This window comes from Salvelinus sp. IW2-2015, linkage group LG11 (genome assembly GCF_002910315.2).
Source record: "Salvelinus sp. IW2-2015 linkage group LG11, ASM291031v2, whole genome shotgun sequence".
Classification (NCBI taxonomy): Eukaryota; Metazoa; Chordata; class Actinopteri; order Salmoniformes; family Salmonidae; genus Salvelinus; species Salvelinus sp. IW2-2015.
The window spans coordinates 38,965,136-38,987,146 of NC_036851.1; the positions used below are offsets into that span (position 1 = coordinate 38,965,136).

Below are 22,011 nucleotides of genomic sequence, written 5' to 3' on the forward strand. Positions count from 1 at the left end.
CCCAAACTCGGTCCTGTGGCCCCCATGGGTTCACTTTTTGATTTTGCCCAAGCACTACACAGCTGATTCAAATAACCAACTCATCAAACTTTGATTATTTGAATCAGCTGTGTAGTGCAAGGGCAAAACCCCAAAACCTGCACCCAGGGGGAACCCCAGGACCGAGTTTGGGAAACTCTGCTCTACAGTGTATGCTATTTCCCTTATATCCCTTCTTTCTCTCCCCAAAGCTCTTTGACTCTCTCTCTCGGCATCATTCGTCCTCCTCCCTAAAAACATGTGTTTCTTCTTTTTATTTTCCACTCCCTCTTTTCTCCGTCATTCATTGCTTGTCTCATCTATTTCCTGTCTTATTTATGTTCCTTTTCTCCCTTTCACCCACCTGTCTCTCTCCTTCTGACCATCCCTTTCCCTCGCTTTGTCTCTCCCTCTATCCCTCTCTCATTCTCCCCTCCATCTCTCAGCAAACCCCCCCCCCCCTTCTCTCTCTCCTCCCCATAGCTCTCCCCCTACAATGTTGGGATACTCTCAGGTAGAGCCGATCACAAGAACATCACAACAAGCCACCTGCTAAGCCTTCCACATCCATATCGCCCAGATCACTATACTGCCAGTAAGATTCAAACTGTCAAACTGTGTGAGTATCATTACACTGCTAATCTCGGTTAATCCAGTACTAAAACTCTTCCGTAATTGGTCAGATGATCAATTATGTTCTGGGTCCATGCGTGTAAAGAGAAGAGATAGAACGAGGATTGGAACGAGAGCTCCACCTTCTCTCTTTACGGGCCGAATATCCACTGACCTTCCCGAAATTCAAAAGATACTAACGCCTGCAAAATCGTGATTTGTCCAAAGTACCAGAACTAATGCTGCTCGTTATCTCACACATCCAGTTGCATCACGACAGCTCTACGGTACCATTTATGTTTGCATAGTCTGTCAATTTATGTTTACGTAGTCTGTCCATGTAATGACGGGGCGGTGAGTAGAAAGCAAGTGCAGGTGAAACGTTTTAATTAAACAACAAAACCAAGACCTCGATACGAACATATGGCAGAACGCCGATACACAAGAACAATACCAACTGGTGAGTGAACCTGGGAGAGTGACATATAAAGGGGAGGAAATGATGAAGGTAATTGAGTCCAGGTGTGAATCATAATGAAACACAGGTGTGCTTAAAGGACACACGTTCCGCTAGCGGAACCCCTGACAACATTCAGCTATAAAGGCAGCGCGGGAAATTCAAAWWTWTTTTTTTGAAATATGTAACTTTCACACATTAACAASRCCAATACAGCAAATGAAAGATAAACATATTGTTAATACCCATCATGTCCGATTTAAAAAATGTTTTACAGCGAAAACACAACATATGATTATGTTAGATCACCGCCAAGTCCAAAAAACACACAGCCATTTTCCCAGCCAAAGAGCACAAATAGAGATAAAATGAATCACTAACCTTTGATGATCTTCATCAGATGACACTCATAGGACATCATGTTACACAATACATGTATGTTTTGTTCGATAATGTGCATATTTATATATAAAAATCTCAGTTTACATTGGCGCCATGATCGGAAATGCCTCTAAAATATCCGGAGAAATTGCAGAGAGCCACATCAAATAACAGAAATACTCATCATAAACTTTGATGAAAGATACATGTTTTACATATAATTAAAGATACACTTGTCCTTAATGCAACCGCTGTGTCAGATTTAAAAAAAACTTTATGGAAAAAGCATACCAAGCAATAATCRGAGACGGCGCTCAGAAATACACAACATTTCTCCGCCATGTTGGAGTCAACAGAAATACGAAATTACATCATAAATATTCCCTTACCTTTGATGATCTTTCATCAGAATGAGGTGCCAGGAATCCTAGTTCCACAATAAATCGTTGTTTTGTTCGATAATGTCCATTACTAGTGTCCAATTAGCTACTTTTGCTAGCACGTTTAGTTCACATGTCCAAACGCTGGCGCCGGTCCAGGCGAACTCGGACGAAAACTTCAAAAAGTTATATTCCAGGTCGAATCAACTGTTCAAATTAAGTAGACAATCAATCTTCAGGATGTTGTTATCATATATATCCAATAACGTTCCAACCGGAGCATACGTTTTTGTCTACAGAGTAATGGCGCATGGCGATATCATGAGTAATGCGCGTAACCAGGAACTAGCATTCTGCCAGACCACTGACTCAAATAGCTGCCATCCGGTCCCACATCACACTAGAGGCTTCATTCCACGTTCTACTGACATCTAGTGGAAGGCGTAGGAAGTGCGAACAGATCCATATCTTACTGGGATGTGAATAGACGATGAGTTTAACATCAACCAGCCCCAGAATTTCCACTTCCTGTTTGGAAGTTTGCCTGCCATATGAGTTCTGTTATACTCACAGACATAATTCAAACAGTTTTAGAAACTTCAGAGTGTTTTCTATCCAATAGTAATAATAATATGCATATATTAGCATCTGAGACAGAGTAGGAGGCAGTTCACTTTGGGCACCAATTCATCCAAAAGTGAAAATGCTGCCCCCTATCCCTAAAAAGTTAACCCACTTGGAAAACACATCAACAATGACCAGACAATAGTTGTGTCCTTCACATGGGGTTAATTCAATGACGTCCATCATCAAATGCTCAAAAGGTCCCTCTGGCCTTGGGTGGGATGCGGGGGTTATAGAAATACCACATCCTACATTGTTAGTTGTATATATAACACATTTTTACAAACAATTTCAGCAAACGCAGTAAATCCCAGAGTACTCCAATATTTATTTACCCAGATCTACCATTACTCCATTTGACACGTCTTGACCGTGTGACAACTTTGCCACTCTCCTGAGGTGTCCATATGACAATGTCCTGTCCACTTACATTTCTCGGATGCATCAGCCATTGCCTGCAAAGCAACAATATCATTAACAGAGAATGGGTTAATGGAAACTGGAACTGCTGCCATCTGCAAAAGTGGGGAAACAAAAGAGGGAGCAGCTAGTTTCGCTGCATAACCTGCTATAGCATTCCCTTGAGAAATGTTATCTTTATCACTGGTATGAGCCTGACACTTCACTAATGCAGCAGACAATGGTAACAATATTACTTTTAGCAATGATGAAACTAACTGTCCATGAGCAATGGCTTACCAGAAGAGGTTAGAAACCCACACATCTTCCACAGTGTCCCAAAATCATGCACCACCCCAAAAGCAAACCTACTGTTAGTGTAAATGTTTACTGATTTATCCTTTGCCAATATGCATGRCCGTGCTAAGACAAAATGTTCCGATGCTTGTGCAGACAGGTGTGGTGGGAGACGTGCACTTTCCACAGTCTCTAAAGCAGTGACAACAGCAAAACCTACTGTCACCCTTGTCATTCCGCTGTGCAGATCCATCAACAAAAAACTTGACGTCCGGGTTATCAAGTGGTAAGTCTTTCAAATCAAGTCTGGGACTACAGTCAATCTCTATTATCAGCTCGCAGTCATTTTCTTCACCGGCATCTGCTGTACGGAGAAGGGTAGATGGGTTAAGAGTGGTACAGCATTTCAAGGTGACGTGAAATAGTTAGGAGGATGCTCTGATAGTGTAGCAATCTTTTATATAAATGTTTTTATTTATTTAATTTTCGTATATTTAAAAATATATTTTTAAAGAGAACRAATCGTGTGATTCCTCAGCTACTGGCATGCTAATTTTTTTCCAGCCATGGAGTCACGTCATTTGTTTCATCCACAACCATTTGGTATTCTGTGGGAAGGGTAGTTTATTTCTTCTTGCTATTGATGCTGCCCAATAGGGTGAGAAAAAGTGATCTGAAATCGGAGTAGACAGCCAGAGTGTATTTATCATCTATGTCTATCGACAGTTGTCACATTGACATCATAAACATTCTATTGAAATAGTTGCTTGCATAGTAGAGTCTTTTGATTAGAAATGTAGCTAGCCAGCTAAACAATTAACCATAATCCCAACTCATAATGTAACTACCCTGCATGAATCTGCAGGTAGCTAACCAACCAGGTTCAATGTTAGCTAGCTAATATTAAGCTATAATTAGCAATGCAAATGGCTCTGAGATACAAATAATATTACTACACAGATCATACACGTAACGTTAGCTAGCTAGCCTGCCAGCTAACTTTAGCTGGCTAGCTAACAGTGCACTAACTTGAAATAAAAATGACTTTCTGACWAAATTAGAAATGTGTATTAACTGAAAATCTTACCCATATGCATGGATGGACGCTTCTCCCTCTCTGTCACGGACGCCATGGTTGCCCTTAGTTTGAAGATGTAATCCGGAGCCTTCTGTGTGTTCTCTTTTTGATTCCGTCTGCATATTTGCAATCAAACGCCAGCATTTTCACCATCTCCTTAGCTATCATACTCTAATTCCACTGATTTCATAACTCGGTACTCCAGAAAGTGGAGAGCAAGTCATGCAGTTCTACTACATGATATATATATTTTTAAAGCTGCGTTAGAAAGGATTACATACACATACTGACCAGCTCATATTATAGACAGAAGCCTGGTACATGGCAGACCAATCCGAACTCATCTTTTGGCATGTCCAGCCCACTCATTATCTCAGCCAATCATGGCTAGCGGAAAGTTTGCTGTCTTTTCCCATGGCTAAACCAACTAGGCTTGTAATTTAACAATTTTATTCATATTTACAGATGGCATAAAAGCTTGTTATTAAGGCACATGAAAGTTCCCAAGTTCCAGAAAGAATTTATGCCAAAAAAACACATTTTGATAAATACATTTTATTAATGTTCAAATGGCGCTCCTGTGAAGTAGTGACGTGCGACATACGCCTAGTTTCCTGAAACGAGTCTCATTTTGTGTTGCTGTAGTTACTTTCTTATTTTTATAATACAGGGGTTTGGGCATACATTCCTCACAATTTCCTCCTTCACGGCAATATTCTATTCATACAACATGTTCGGTAATAATAATCTCCCCTTTCTTATCTTCACACACACCACCTCACTATTTTCCCATATTTCATTCATACATCACACAGAACTTTCTTAGGTATTCAAAGAGAATCTTTATATAACGTTATCAACCGAAGTCCACACATTCAGACAGAATCCTTATATAACGTTATCAATCGAAGTCCACACATTCAGACAGAATCCTTATAATAAGACGTTATCAATCGAAGTCCACACATTCAGACAGAATCCTTATAACGTTATCAATCGAAGTCCACACATTCAGACAGAATCCTTATATAACGTTAAACCGAGTCCACACATAGACAGAATCTTATAAACGTTATCAATCGAAGTCCACACATTCAGGCAGAATCCTTATATAATGTTATCAACCGAAGTCCACACATTCAGACAGAATCCTTATATAACGTGATCAATCAAAGTCAACACTATTACCATATGTTAACGAAGTTTCTCGAACATTTGTGTCATTCCCTGAACTACTTAGGTATTCTCCCAGAATGCCTATATAACATTATTAATGAGGTTTCCCAAAATTTTGCCTAGTTCTCTCTGGATCCCTTCAACTTCTTCAGGCTAGGGTCTATTTTTCTCCATTTCCGCCTGACTGACGTGCCCAAAGTAAATTGCCTGTTAGTCAGGCCCAGAAGCCAGGATATGCATATAATTGGTAGCATTGGATAGAACATGCTTTGAAGTTTGTAGAAATGTTAAAATAATGTATGAGACTATAACACAATTGATAGGGCAGGCGAAAATCCAAAGAAAAACCAACCGGGATTTATTATCTTCAGGTCCCAGGCTCTTACAATGGAAAGCTACGGGTCCTATGTAATTCCAGCTCCCAGATTGCAATTCCTATGGCTTCCTCTAGATGTCAACAGTCTTTGTTTAAGGCTTCAGGCTTGTTTCTTCAAAAACGAGCAAGAATTTTGAGTTTTTGTTCAAAGAGTCCCTGACCAATATCAGTCTGTCGGCGCGCGACGAAGAGGACGCGGGTTTACTAATTTTACTTTTCTATTGAACATATTTCCCGTATGAAATATGATAGTTTATTTACATTTTAGGATACTTGAGGATTAAAACAACTTAAGGCTAGGCGTCCCGCTTTCCCACTTTCAGTTGTGTCTTCCTTCTAGGTTTCGTGGATGTTGTGTTTCCTCACGAACGCGTCCCACAGTGGTCTGTTACGTACTCTTTTAGTGAGAATGGAATTTCCCTTTATGCCTTCCCAAGAATGCGCCACCGGTGTTCCCTCTCAGACCTTCACTGATGGATCACGTCGAGAAGATCAAAATCCTGTTTCGTGACGCCAGAATTGTCGTGGAAATTCAACACTAAGGACTCAAACTCAAAGCAAATGAAGCAATCTTCATTTAATCGACAGAGGTTCACAAACTCAATACAAGCTTGATGAAAACTCTGAAAAGGGGCGTTACCCTTCTCTCAAAGCTGAGACCTTGTATCGCTTATCTAGTCCCAGAACAATATCTGGGCATACTGCCAAATAGCTTGGGAGTGATAGTGTGGTTTCTTCCTTTGTGTAATCAATCAGTCACTCGCATGAACCCAACCAAGACAGGTTATTACAAAAGCAMCATTGTACTAAACATACACACAAGAACATTTCCATCAACATGCTTTATTTGAGTTTAACCTGTGAAAGTAAAATATCGTATTCCTGGCAAAATATTCTGAGTTTTTCTAAGATAGTAATTTCTTTTTATTTCATTTTAATTTCTAAATCAGATTAAATTTTCGACGAGAATGAGACTATCACCCCCATAATGTACACCTTAAAGGCATCCCAAATTATCCTCTGTCTACATCCTTTGTCTACATTTGTAATAGTAAAGGTTTACATTTTTTTGTTTAGGTTTTTAATACATTTTGATCAGGAAAATTTGCTCTGTTCATTCTCCAAATTCTGTTGCTAAGTGTATTTTCTATTGGTGCAATTAAACATGATATCAGAGAATCATTCTAAATCACTATATCATTGTTTATGAGTCCAGTAAATTGTTTAGTGCATTGAGCCGGCCTTGACTGGAAGCCCCATGAGGCGGTGCTCAATTGGCCCAGCGTCGTCCAGGTTAGGGAAGGGTTTGGCCGGCTGGGATTTCCTTGTTCCATCACGCTCTAGCAACTCCTTGTGGTGGGCCGGGCGCCTGCCAGCTGTCCCTGGTTGCCAGTTGGACGGTGTTTCCTCTGACACATTTGTACAGCTGGCTTCCGGGTTAAGCAAGCAGTGTGTCAAGAAGTAGTGTGGCTTGGCAGGGTTGTGTTTCGGAGGATGCACGGSTCTTGACCTTCGCCTCTTCCCACAAATAACCATCATTAAATCTTAGTTGTAATGACAAACAAAGAATAATAATGATTCAATATCCTTTCCTAATCTGTTCAGAACTCTTATTAATTTTACAACGGATTTACAAGTCATAAAAAAATGAAATACAATTACATTGTAGTATAATTAAGTCCTTCCTTCTCTCTCTGCAAATCCATCCCTCTCCACCACCCCCTCCACGTTTTCCCCGCTTTACTCCACCCAAGGCAAGCGTATCCCTATCTCCCATCTTTACTCCCCCTTGTCCACCCAAGCCAAGATTGTCCCACCCTCGCATCCTTACCCACCCTTCCCTCGCCACCCCACCAATCCAAGCTTATCACCCCCCCCCCCTGCCCTCCCTTACCTACCCTGTCCAAGTTTATCCCAACCCCCATCTTTCCTCCTCCCTTCTTCTCAGACACATTTACACCCCTCTATACATCTACTTACTCATCCATTCTCCTTTATTCACACACTTCATATACCCTATGCTCTGCACACCCATTCTCTCCCGCCCTCCTGTACATATTCATGTTCACCTTCCTTCACGCTCCCATTCATATGCACAGACACATACCTACACAGACACTCACTCACACCCTCTTGCCCCCCCCCCCTCCCACACACGGAACAATTATTGATAATTATTGACTTACATGCTATATTTCTTATTTTATACTGTCTTTTCAGTGTCCATGTATCTCATTGGCATCGGCTAATTCTATCTTTACTTCCAAAAGAATAACAGTTGCTTGGGGACAATAGTCACAAGAGTTACTTACACATGTCAGAGCAAAAACAAAGCCATGAGGTTGAAGGGATTGTCTATAGAGCTCCGAGACAGGATTGTGTCAAGGCACAGATGGGGAAGGGTACCAAAACATTTCTGCAGCATACTTTAGTTTATTTTGTAAATATTTTCTTAACTCTATTTTCTTAAAACTGCATTGTTGGCTAAGGGCTTGTAAGGAAGCATTTCACGGTAAGGTCTCCACCTGTCCTATTCGGGCATGTAACAAATTACATTTGGTTTGATTGAAGATATAATCCTTAATTTTAACAATAACAAAGCGGACACCCCGCCTCTGTTTTGGTAGACATCCGAGGGATGGTTCTGTTGAAAATGTAACCACTCTCACATTCATAGACAGAGCTATGGATGCAAGGACTGATGATGTCAAAATTATAGTTTCAACAATGTTTTTCGGCTACAAACATTGGAGTAAAACAAGCTTATATTTGGGGTTCTAATGGGGTACGACAGTTGAACTAAACTCATGAGGCATTCATGAATTATATTATTCAAGAATCAATGGGTATATGTCATGCCTTAATAAATCCAAAAATGTATTTAGCAACTAAGGATTCTAGCTATAAATGGGTAATCCCGAGCTGGTCCCTCCCTCTCTTTCTTTCTCTCCCCGGCGACGCTCGCTCCAGACACTGCTGTATCCCTCTCGTTTTTCCAGCCACGGAAATCGGTGAACCGATCGGTGCGCTCTGATTTTTCAGTTGTCTGGGGATAGGTCGCGTTTATCTGTACGTTTACCGCGGATGTACGTGAACCCGGAACCAACTCACAATTTAGACAAAACAAGAAACCTCGCTAAGTGAATCTATTGGGTCTGCTGCTGTGCGTTCGAACCGAGCAGATCCTTCTTCTGTGCGATCATTTCCTCCTATTTGTAGAGGAAGGGTGTTATGGGGTGTTAGTTTTCGAAGTGAAATCTCAGAAGTTGGTTTACTTTCGGGACTCGTAACGTGTTGCTCTAGTTTATCATGTACTTAATGTAGAGTTACTGAAATCTAAAACAAATCTGTAAAGTGCTGCGATCAAGCCCATCACTGTGTAATGTCACAGTTGTCAAATTGGAGCCCAGATGGGGAACAAAACAAAACAAAACCGTAGGCTATAGCTCGCACTTCTACGGATCGATCCAGCACGCACATTTATGCCAAATAACGCATAGGGGCAAAACCATCTCTCACGGATTTCTCTCTCCATCTCAACTGCATAATATAGCCAATAATTTAGTTTTTTTGTTTTGTTTTTCTATGTCAAACTGTAGGCTAGGCTACTCACTGAAAGACCTTTTGCAATACCCAGCTCTGACCGAAGCGGAAGAGGACAGTTTTTTTCTGTCTGAGATACGGGACACTGGATTTACCCGCTGGTGGAGACAGTGACTGTGTGTTAGTGAGGTGAGCTGAGCAAAGGAAATGAGCGCTCACTGAGACCATCTCTTGCCGTCTGACTACCCTCAGCATCCGGGTAAGGACTGTGCCTCTCTACCACACAGGTGTGTGAATTAATGAATGAATCAATGGTTGCGTGTGTTTTGTATTGGCTTTATCAAGTCAACAAATTGCCTGTTGTCTGCAGAGCTAGTCCTACTTGGGTGAGAACATAATAATCAAGTTTCAATAAACAATCCTCCCAGTTTGATAATAAACACAGATGTTTTCTAGGTGCGAACAGCTGTTGATTAGCCGCATTCTTTTTTCATTTCCCCAAACCTAACTGCTGTGTAATAGGGGGAGATTTAGTGTGTTTAGACATATAGTCTGTCCTTCACCAAAGAGTGTTTGTCGTTTCTCTCATGTTAGAAATACATTACTGTACATGTGACGAAGCATTTAATGCGACCCTGGGTTTATCCTATAGTTTTAATCGTGGGACTTGTCACTGACAGCAATGCGCATCTGTCATCGGCGTAGCCCAAAGCCCAGCAGATGGCGATATTGAGTCGTTTCATCTTACCACCCAAAGGGAATCCATGCAGCCGGTCATACACTCATATCTCCTCTGAGCCGGTTTATACATAAAACATTCTCCATTCAGGCTGCAAAACCATACATTTCCTCCTTAACTCGATTTAATAGGAGAAGGTGGGGGAAAAAAACATTCAGCCAATCAGACCAGGGTTGAAAAAACAGTCTGCTGTAACCTGATTCACTGAACACAGTACACAAAATCCGGGACTAGCATTAGCCACTGTAGCATGGTGGTGGAAAATCGTGTTTAATAAAGTAAGCATATTTTTCCCACTTTCTTTCCATATAGCGAATTAAGGAGCAAATTGAATCCTTTGCAGCCTGAATGGAGAATGTTTTATTAACGAACCGGGCCAATGGGGGATACCAGTGTATAGCCAGCTGCATGGATTCCCTTTGGATGGTAAAATGAAACGACACTATATCGCTATCTCCCGGCCTTTGGGATATAATCAGGGGCCATCTCGTGTGTGTGTGTGCGCGAGCGTTTGCTTGTATGTGTATGTGTCTCTGCATTACTGGCTATGCAGGCTTAGCTTAATCGAGTGGTTATTTTTCCTAGTTCAGATTCTACATTTCATGTGTAGTGAATGGCTGTGCTTGTTGACTGCAAAACATAATGTAAGGTTTTAGCTTAAGCTTAGAAAGAGGAGAGACAACCTCTGTTAAGTAATAAGTGCTTTGAAAAGTCAACCCTTCTTACATCATGTCAAGGGATGTAATCAGGTCTCTTCTCATCTCCTCCTCTCCTCCCTTCGCACTCCTCTTTCTGGGTGTGTTCTCGCACTAGTGCTTTTCTACAGAGAAGGGAGACCCCGCAATATCTGCTCTTGACGACTTTTCAGATTGTGTGACCTCTAAAGGAGGGCATCTGGCTGTTATTTTCCCCCTGCTGTTATTTTCCCCGCCAAGGGCAGGGCCACGGCTATTATTGCTGTATTATTGTCACCGGAACATTCAGGTGGATCTCCCTCAGGCACAGCAACACGCACAAGCTTTAAAGCTGGCTTTTATCCCCGTAGATAGACACAGTCCCCTTCACTCTAGACTAGGTGTGACTGCTGCAGTGAACTGAAAATGTATAATCTTACTGTAGGCGTGATACAGAGGAGGCTGGTGGGAGGAAATATAGGAGGACATGCTCATTGTAATGGCTGGAATGGAATAAATGGAACGGTATCAAACCTATGGAAACCACATATTAGACTCTGTTCCAATAATTCCATACCAGCCATTACAATGAGCCCATCCTCCTATAGCGTCTCCCACCAGCCTCCTCTGGTTATATTTCACACCTTCATCCTTCCCCTGGCTAAGCAATGGGGAACAGCCTCACTGATATACATTTTTTGCATATTTAAGTTATTGAGTACTATGTAAGCTGTGTTTAATGCTGTAAAAACATGATATAGCATAGTCTGTTACAGGTGTTATATAATCTGTAACTATACCGTTACAGTGGGACAGCCTTATACTGTGCCATAATTGCAGTGTCTCTCATTCATCTCTTTAACTGAGAGAATATTAATTGTCATGTCTGTTAGCTTGATCAATATGACACAACCTGATCAATAAGAGTCAAGGACACTGCATACATGCAGAGTGCTTTGTGTGTCTGTCCGTCTCTGTGTGTCTGTCTATGTTGATTTGCTGGGTATTCTCATCTTGGACAACTGTCAGAACACAGCCGCTAACCTCTTAAGCGTATTTCGGCCCTCTGCTAAAGGGTCTCAACCTTTGTGGCTAAATGTAATTGCGGGTTGCTGGTTCAAGACGCAATCAGAAATCCATCGTACTCCAGACAACAGAAACTGGTGCTGTCAGCTTTTCAGTGGACCATGTGTTTTTATATATATACAGTGGGGAGAACAAGTATTTGATACACTGCCGATTTTGCAGGTTTTCCTACTTACAAAGCATGTAGAGGTCTGTAATTTTTATCATAGGTACACTTCAACTGTGAGAGACGGAAATCTAAAACAAAAATCGAGAAAATCACATTGTATGATTATTAAGTAATTCATTCGCATTTTATTGCATGACATAAGTATTTGATACATCAGAAAAGCAGAACTTAATATTTGGTACAGAAACCTTTGTTTGCAATTACAGAGATCATACGTTTCCTGTAGTTCTTGACCAGGTTTACACACACTGCAAGGATTTTGGCCCACTACTCCATACAGACCTTCTCCAGATCCTTCAGGTTTCGGGGCTGTCGCTGGGCAATACGGACTTTCAGCTCCCTCCAAAGATTTTCTATTGGGTTCAGGTCTGGAGACTGGCTAGGCCCCTCCGACCTTGAGATGCTTCTTACGGAGCCACTCCTTAGTTGCCCTGGCTGTGTGTTTCGGGTCGTTGTCATGCTGGAAGACCCAGCCACGACCCCATCTTCAATGCTCTTACTGAGGGAAGGAGGTTGTTGGCCAAGATCTCGCGACACATGGCCCCATCCATCTTCCCCTCAATATGGTGCAGTCGTCCTGTCCCCTTTGCAGAAAAGCATCCCCAAAGAATGATGTTTCCACCTCCATGCTTCACGGTTGGGATGGTGTTCTTGGTTGTACAGCGAGTGGAGTTTAGACCAAAAAGCTCAATTTTTGTCTCATCAGACCACATGACCTTCTCCCATTCCTCCTCTGGATCATCCAGATGGTCATTGGCAAACTTCAGACGGGCCTGGACATGCGCTGGCTTGAGCAGGGGGACCTTGCGTGCGCTGCAGGATTTTAATCCATGACMGCGTAGTGTGTTACTAATGGTTTTCTTTGAGACTGTGGTCCCAGCTCTCTTCAGGTCATTGACCAGGTCCTGCCGTGTAGTTCTGGGCTGATCCCTCACCTTCCTCATGATCATTGATGCCCCACGAGGTGAGATCTTGCATGGAGCCCCAGACCGAGGGTGATTGACTGTCATCTTGAACTTCTTCCATTTTCTAATAATTGCGCCAACAGTTGTTGCCTTCTCACCAAGCTGCTTGCCTATTGTCCTGTAGCCCATCCCAGCCTTGTGCAGGTCTACAATTTTATCCCTGATGTCCTTACACAGCTCTCTGGTCTTGGCCATTGTGGAGAGGTTGGAGTCTGTTTGATTGAGTGTGTGGACAGGTGTCTTTTATACAGGTAACGAGTTGAAACAGGTGCAGTTAATACAGGTAATGAGTGGAGAACAGGAGGGCTTCTTAAAGAAAAACTAACAGGTCTGTGAGAGCCGGAATTCTTACTGGTTGGTAGGTGATCAAATACTTATGTCATGCAATAAAATGCAAATTAATTACTTAAAAATCATACAATGTGATTTTCTGTATTTTTGTTTTAGATTCCGTCTCTCACAGTTGAAGTGTACCTATGATAACAATTACAGACCTCTACATGCTTTGTAAGTAGGAAAACCTGCAAAATCGGCAGTGTATCAAATACTTGTTCTCACTGAGAACAATTGATTGGGAGTCCCATAGGCGCYCACAATTGGCCCAGCGTCGTCTGGGTTTGGCGGGGGTAGGCCGTTATTGTAAATACAAWTTTTTTCTTAACTGACTTGCCTAGTTAAAGAAAGGTTCAATTAAATAAAAACAATATAYACATCTGTACAGTACCAGTCAAAGGTTTGGATACACCTACTRATTCAGGAGTTTGTCTTTATTTCTACTATTTTCTACATTGTATAATAATAGTGAAGACATCAAAACTATGAAATAACACATATGGAATCATGTAGTAACCAAAAAAGTGTTAACCAAATCAAAATATATTTTAGATTCTTCAAAGTAGCCACCCTTTGCCTTGACGACACCTTGGCATTCTCTCAACCAGCTTCATGAGGAATGCTTTTCCAACAGTCTTGAAGGAGTTCCCACATATGCTGAGCACTTGTTTTGCTGGTTTTCCTTCACTCTGCAGTCCAACTCATCCCAAACCATCTCAATTGGGTTGAGGTTGGGTGATTGTGGAGGCCAGGTCATCTGATGCAGCACTCCATCACTTTCCTTCTTTGTCAAATAGGCCTTACACAGCCTGGAGGTGTTTMGGGTCATTATCATGTTAAAAAACAAATGATAGTCCCATTAAGAGCAAACCAGATGGGATGGCATATCGCTGCAGAATGCTGGTTAGGTGTGCCTTGAATTCTAAATAAATCACAGATAGTGTCACCAGCAAAGCACCATCACACCTCCTCCTCCATGCTTCACGGTGTGAACCACACATGTGGAGATCATCTGTTCACCTACTCCGTGTCTCACAAAGACACAGCGGTTTGAACCAAAAATCACAAATTTGGACTCATCAGACGAAAGGACAGATTTCCACCAGTCTAATGTCCATTGCTCGTGTTTCTTGCCCCAAGCAAGTCTTCTTATTATTGGTGTCCATTAGTAGTGGTTTCTTTGCAGAAATTTGAACAATTTGACCATGAAGGCCTGATTCAAGCAGTCTCCTCTGAACAGTTGTGTCTGTTACTTGAACTCTGAACRATTTTGGGCTGCAATCTGAGGTGCAGTTAATTTCAGATTTTCTGAGGCTGGTAACTCTAATGAACTTCTCCTCTGCAGCAGAGGTAACTCTGGTCTTCCTTTCCTGTGTTGGTCCTCATGAGCGCCAGTTTCATCATAGCGCTTGATGGTTTTTGCAACTGCACTTGAAGAAACTTTCAAAGTTCTTGAAATTTTCCAGATTGACTGACCTTCATGTATTAAAATAATGATGGACCGTCATTTATTTTTGCTTATTTGAGCTGTTCTTGTCATAATATGGCCTTGGTCTTTTACCAAATAGGGCTATCTTCTGTATACCAACCCTACCTTGTCACAACACAACTGATTGGCTGAAACGCATTAAGAAATAAACAAATTCCACAAATTCACTTTTAAAGAAGGAACACTTGTTAATTGAAATACATTCCAAGTGACTACTCATGAAGCTGGTTGAGAGAATGCCAAGCGTGTGCAAAGCTGTCATCAAGGCAAAGGGTGGCGACTTTGAAGAATCTCAAATATAAAAGATATTTAGATTATTATTCCATGTGTTATTTCATAGTTTTGATGTCTTCACTATTATTCTGCAATAAAGAAAATAGTAAAAATGAAGAAAAACCTTTGAATGAGTAGGTGTGTCCAAACTTTTGACTGTGTGTGGTATGTATACTATATACAGTTGAAGTCGGAAGTTTACATACACTTAGGTTGGAGTCATTAAAACTCGTTTTTCAACCACTCCACAAATTTCTTGTTCACAAACTATAGTTTTGGCAAGTCGGTTAGGACATCTACTATGTGCATGACACAAGTATTTTTTTCCAACAATTGTTTACAGACAGATTATTTCACTTATAATTCACTGTATCACAATTCCAGTGGTTCAGAAGTTTACATACACTAAATTGACTGTGCCTTTAAATAGCTTGGAAAATTCCAGAAAATGATGTCATGGCTTTAGAAGCTTCTGATAGGCTAATTGACATCAATTGAGTCATTTGGAGGTGTACCTGTGGATGTATTTCAAGGCCMACCTTCAAACTCAGTGCCTCTTTGCATGACATCATGGGAAAATCAAAATTAATCAGCCAAGACCTCAGAAAAGCAACTGTAGACATCCACAAGGCTGGTTCATCCAAATTGCCAGGGTATGAGAATCCAAAACCCTTCTATACAGTATATGTCTATGGCCACAACACAACAAGCTGTATATTTGGCCCACAMGCTGCCCAAATTGCAGTCTTCCCGAACTGTAGGCAACAGGTACCTGCCAAAATAAAGGAAACACGTGCGTAAATGAGGGATACAAAGTTTATGTTATTGTGTGTGGGGTGCATTTTCCTGGCATGGTTTAGGTCTACTTGTAGAATCTATGCCAGGACACATTGAACCTGTTCTGGCAACTCGTGGTGGCCCAACACCCTTTTAAGACACTTTATGTCTGTGTTTCCTTTATTTTGTTAGTTACCAGTATACGCTTGTGCTAACATTTAATCCTCTGTTTTGCAGAGGGGTCAAATACTTATTTCCCTCATTAAAATGCAAATCAATTTATAACATTTTTGACATGCGTTTTTCTGGATTTTTTTGTTGATATTCTGTCTCTCACTGTTCAAATAAACCTACCATTAAAATTACAGACTGATCATTTCATTGTCAGTGGGCAAACGAACAAAATCAGCAGGGGATCAAATACTTTTTTCCCTCACTGTAGGTCCTGGATGGCAGGAAGCTTGGTCCCAGTGATTTCCTGGGCCGTTTGCACTATCCTCTGTAGCGCCTTACGGTCAGATGCCGAGCAGTTGCCATACCAGGCGGTGATGCAACCGGTTAGGATGCCCTCGATGGTGCCGCTGTAGAACCTTTTGAGGTTCTGGGGGCCCATGCCAAATATTTTCAGTCTCCTGAGGAGGGAAAGGGGTTGTCGTGCCATCTTCACSACTGTCTTGGTATGTTTTGACCGTGATAGTTCGTTGGTAATGTGGACACCAAGGAACTTGAAACTCTCGACCCGCTCCACTACAGCCCCGTRGATGTGAATGGGGGCCTATTTGGCCTGCCTTTTCCTGTAGTCCACAATCAGCTCCTTTGTCTTGCTCACATTGAGGGAGAGGTTGTTGTCCTGGCACCACACTGCCAGTTCTCTGACCACCTCCCTATAGGCCGTCTCATCGTTGTCGGTAATCAGGCCTACCACTGTTGTGTCGTCAGCAAACTTAATGATGGTGTTGGAGTCGTGTTTGGCCACACAGTCCTGGGTTAACAGGGAGTACAGGAGGGGACTAAGTACACACCCCTGAGGGGCCCCAGTGTTAAGGATCAGCATGGCAGACGTGTTGTTGCCTACTCTTACCACCTGGGGCGGCCCGTCAGGAAGTCCAGGATCCAGTTGCAGAGGGAGGTGTTTAGTCCCAGAGTCCTTAGCTTAGTGATGAGCTTCGTGGGCACTATGGTGTTGAACGCTGAGCTGTAGTCGATGAACAGCATTCTCACATAGGTGTTCATTTTCTCCAGGTGAGAAAGGGRGGTGTGGAGTGTGATTGAGATTGCGTCATCTGTGGATCTGTTTGGGCGATATGCAAATTAGAATGGGTTTAGGGTGTCCGGGAGGATGCTGTTGATGTGGTAGTTGGTGTGTACTGTATTGTGTAGGGCTCGACGCAACTAACAAAATATTTGTCGACCAGGGGTCATCTGGTCTTTCGACCAATTGATTGGTCGACATTTTGAAATGTGTATTTTTCCCTATATGTGACCCGTTTCAGGAAACTAGGCGTATATTGTGGGTCACTACTTCACATGAGAGCCGTTTGAACGTAAACTTTWATTTTTTAATCAAAATGCGTTTTTCATGTGCCTTAAAAACAAACATCTATGCCATCTGTAAATATGAATATTATTGTTAAATTACGAGCATAGTTGGTTTAGCCACAGAAAAAGTGAGGAACCTTCCCACTATCCATGATTGGCTGAGGTAATGAGTGGGCAGGACGTGCCGAGAGATGAGTTTGGACTGGTCTGCCTTATAGCACGCTTCTGTCTATTTGAGCTGGTCAATTTGTCTAGGTAATCCTGTCTAATGCAGCTTTTTTAAATGTATTTCTTAGTAAAACTGCATAAGTGTTGCTCTCCACTTTCTGGAGGACCGTGTTTTGAAATCAATGAAATTCAAGTATGATAGCTAAGGAGATGGAGAAAACACCTGTCTCTATATTGCATCTTCAAACTAAGGGCAACCATGGCATCCGACAGGAGACGCGTCCATCCATGATGTATACGGGTAAGATAGTCTAGCTAACCTCATTTTCAGATATTACACGTTTCTAATTTTGACAGAAAATTATTTCATTTGAACTTCTTATGGCTGCAATCCCGCTAGCGGGATGATATGACAACAGCCAGTCGAAGTGCAGGGCGCCAAATTCAAAAAACAGAAATCTCATAATTAAAATTCCTCAAACATACATGTGTCTTATACCATTTTAAAGGTAATCTTGTTGTTAATCCCACCAACGTGTCCGATTTCAAATATGCTTTTCAGCGAAAGCACTACAAACGATTATGTTAGGTCACACCAAACCACAATAAGCACAGCCATTTTTCCAGCGAAAGATAGCAGTCACAAAAAGCAGAAATATAGCTAACACTCATAGGACTTCATGTTACACAATACATGCATGTTTTGTTTGATAAAGTTCATATTTATATAAAAAAAATCTGAGTTTACATTGGCGCGTTACATTCACTAGTTCCAAAAACATCCAGTGATAGTGCATAGCCACATCGTTTCAACAGAAATACTCATCATAAATGTAGATGATAATACAAGTTAGACACATGGAATTATATATATATACCTCTCCTTAATGCAACCGGTGTGTCAGATTTCAAAAAAGACTTTACGAAAAAAGCAAACCATGCAATCTGAGACGGAGCTCAGAACAATAGTAAAATTAGCCGCCATGTTGGAGTTAACAGAAACCAGAAAATACTTGATTAATGTTTCCTTACCTTTGATGAACTTCATCAGAATGCAGTCCTAGGAATCCCAGGTCCACAATAAATGCTTGATTTGTTCGATAATGTCCGTTATTTATGTCCAATTAGCTACTTTGGTTAGCACGTTTGGTAAACACTGCAACATTGAACCTGTTTGGTTAGCTACCTGCAGATTCATGCAGGATAGTAATGTCATGAGTTGGGATTACGATTAATTGTTTATCTAGCTAGCTAGCTAAATGTCTTAACAATAGACTCTCGTCTGAGTGTGCCATAGCGCATAATAACTGCTGAATTTACGAACGCTCAACACCCGTTGAGTATGGCCAGTGTCTGTTCGTTCGTAAATTCAATCTGACAGCACAGTTGCTGTCACCAATGCTCTGGATAACATAACAGCCTAGCCAGCTCTGCTAGGGCGAGTAATGTTCAGTGAGCTGTTCTATCATTTGTGTCTGGAAGTAGCTAGCAAGTTAGCTTGGGTGCTTGACTGCTGCTGTTAGTACAGAACGCTCGGATCAACCCTTAAAGAGATGGGTGGGGCTAAAGCTTAAGAGGGTGTGAACAATGCTGAATTGTAGACAAAGAAGGGCTCTCCAGTAGTAGTACCAAAACATGCAAAGGTCATTTAAAAAAAAAAAAGTGAGTTTACAAGTTTATCAACTTTCAAAGCAGAATTACTTTCCCATGGTTGTTGTCCCATTGTTCCTCAACTGTAGTGAATATGATTTAACATTTTGTATCTCTGAGTCTCTACTTGTATCCAATGTAAAAAACACAAATTCAAATTTTGCTACATTAGACCGATTTTGAGCTGGTCGGTCACATATAGACACATCCTATGTGTTTTAATCAAATAAACTATATGTAGGCTACTGAGCTTGTCTGATGCTTTAAGCACACTGTGATTTAAATAATTAAGACACGCATATGGCTCAAGATGGAGCCAGAGATCAAGACAGCCTAACCAGAAGAACCTGTTCCMGCCCCTCCTGCTGCTTCTGCTGGCCTTCACAGATTCTGCGGTTAAGCTCCAGAAGTCACTGGTAATTGCCTACACCAGTGGTAAGCAACCTTTTCCATTTGGCGTGCCAATTTATCTTACCATTTCTACAGATCTGCGTGCCAGTTATGATTTTCATATGCACATTTTTGTGGAACAGTTTCATTTAATTTGAGTCTTGAGTCTTCGTATCTCCAAATCGTGATCATGTGGTTAATCAAAATTCTAAAAGGAGCTTCTATTGCCATTGCCAACTATGTACAAATAGCCTACATGAAGCCAACAAATAAAAACATTGCAGCCTGCAGGTAGAAAATATCCTGATTTTAAAAATAAATATCTTATAAATCACATTGGCAACACATGGTCTGTCTGCAAAGAACTTGAAACATTGTATCAATTATCAACTTGGTCTGACCTGAAGCTCTTGCTAGCAAACTTATAAAATACTCTGCGCCCTCAGTGTCCTGCTCCAGACACAAAGCTGTAGGCTATTTGCAAAATGGATAAGAAGTAATCAGGTAGGCCTATTTTATGACTACACCGGAACAGACCATGACATTTTTTTTCTTCCCCTTTCACTCCGCGTGGTTATTTAAAACAGAGCTGGAAAGATTTTCCAAATAGGCTACGCTGAGGAAATATTGTCATTCGCAGTGGATGTAGAAACAGACTTTTGTTTACTTGCTGTTTGAGGTAAAGAAAAAATTAGGTTGAGAAGCTCCACAGTGGTGTGGAGCTTAAGACAATCAGATATACTATCAGATCCCCAAATGGGCTTGTCTGTAGGCATACATTTGTACGCAAGGCTTACTTTGTAGCCTAGGCCTACTTCTATMCATAATCAGGTGCGCATCCTTACTCAACATTGACAGGAGCGCTACAAACAAAAGACAGTTAATAAATGGACAACTCCTAAATGGAAAGAAATAAACCAAAACTTGTTCCTCACAAATGTAGCCTATGTGGTGCAGTGGGCAAACAATGTGTCCACTCCGGTACCGCTTGCCATGCGGTAGTAGAGTGAACCATCTGACTTGGGTGGCTGGAGTCTTTGGCAATTTTTAGGGCCTACATCTGACACCGCCTGGTATAGAGGTCCTGGATGGTTTGGAGGATTGGCCCCAGTGATAGATATACTGGGCCMTACCCTCTGTAGCGCTTTGCGGTCGGACGGAGCAGTTGCTCTACCAGGCAGTAATGGAACCAGTCAGGATGCTCTCAATCGTGCAGCTGTAGAACCTTTTGAGGATCTGAGGACCCATGCCAAATCATTTCAGTCTCCTGAGGGGGGAATAGGCGTTGTCGTGCCCTCTTCACAACTGTCTTAGTGTGTTTGGACCATGATAGTTTGTTGGTGATGTGGACACCAAGGAACACAATTTGAGAGAAATAAGCTTTTTGTGCATATGGAACATTTCTGGGATTTTTTTATGGGACACTTTACATGTTGCATTTTATATTTTTGTTCAGTGTGTTTGCAACTGCTCGATTAAAGAAATCTTGGTCGAACAAACAATCGACCAGTTGACTAAATATGGTCAGCCCAAGTATTGCAATGTGTAAGTTGTGTGTATTTGTGTAAGTTGGTGTGTATTGCAATGAGGATTGTGTGCGTAGCTTCAGTTCGTTCAGGGAGGTTATATCTGTGCATATCAAGCTGTGTTTACTATGTTTAGCCTGCCAGCATCTGTTCTCTCTAATTAAGAGATGTGTGTCTGTCTGTGTGTGTGTGCGTGTGTCAAGAAGATCCTCTTGGGCAAGGGAAAGACAGCTTACAGACTGTATCCAGGCATTCCTTCTGAAAAGTCATGTGTTGCAGTCATCGTTCCACATACAGAGCATTCGGAACGTATTCAGACCCCTTGACTTTTTCTACATGTTACGTTACAGCCTTATTCTAAAATGTATTAAGTAGTTATTTTCCCTCATCAATGTACACACAATACCCCAGAATGACAAAGCAAAACAGGTCTTTAGAAGTTTTAGCAAATTTATTAAAAATAAACTTAAATAATACATTTACATAGGTATTCAGACCCTTTACTGAGTACTTTGTTGAAGCATCTTTGGCAGCGATTACAGCCTCCAGTGTTCTTGGGTATGACGCTACACCTGTATTTGAGGAGTTTTTCCCCATTCTTTGCAGATCCTCTCAAGCTCTGTCAGGATGGAAGGGGAGCGTTGCTGCACAGATGTGCTGCAGAGATGGTTGTCCTTCTGGAAGGTTCTCCCATCTCCACAGAGGAACTCTGGAGCTCTGTCAGTGACCATRGCGTTATTGGTCATCTCCCTGACCAAGGCCCTTTTCCCCCGGTTGCTCAGTTTGGTGGATAGCTCTAGGAAGAGTATTGGTGGTTCCAAACGTCTTCCATTAAAGTATAATGTAGGCCACTGTGTTCTTGGGGACTTTCAGTGGTGCAAAAATGTTTTGG

The 22,011-nt window shown here is 41.6% G+C and overlaps 1 protein-coding gene across 3 annotated transcripts in view; it reads left to right on the top strand.

Annotated features, from left to right (window-relative positions):
• Window positions 1-8,753: 8,753 nt before the first annotated feature.
• The window catches only part of LOC111970339 (plasma membrane calcium-transporting ATPase 1-like), a 176,772-nt gene continuing 163,514 nt past the window's right edge, over window positions 8,754-22,011 (top strand). For 2 of the 3 annotated variants that reach the window (XM_070445721.1, XM_023997018.2), the window contains exon 1: window positions 8,754-9,600. The gene's annotated coding sequence lies outside the window, so the exon portion shown is untranslated. Of the gene's footprint in view, window positions 9,629-22,011 lie in introns of all 3 variants that reach the window. The other variant, XM_023997019.2, reaches the window with a different exon arrangement.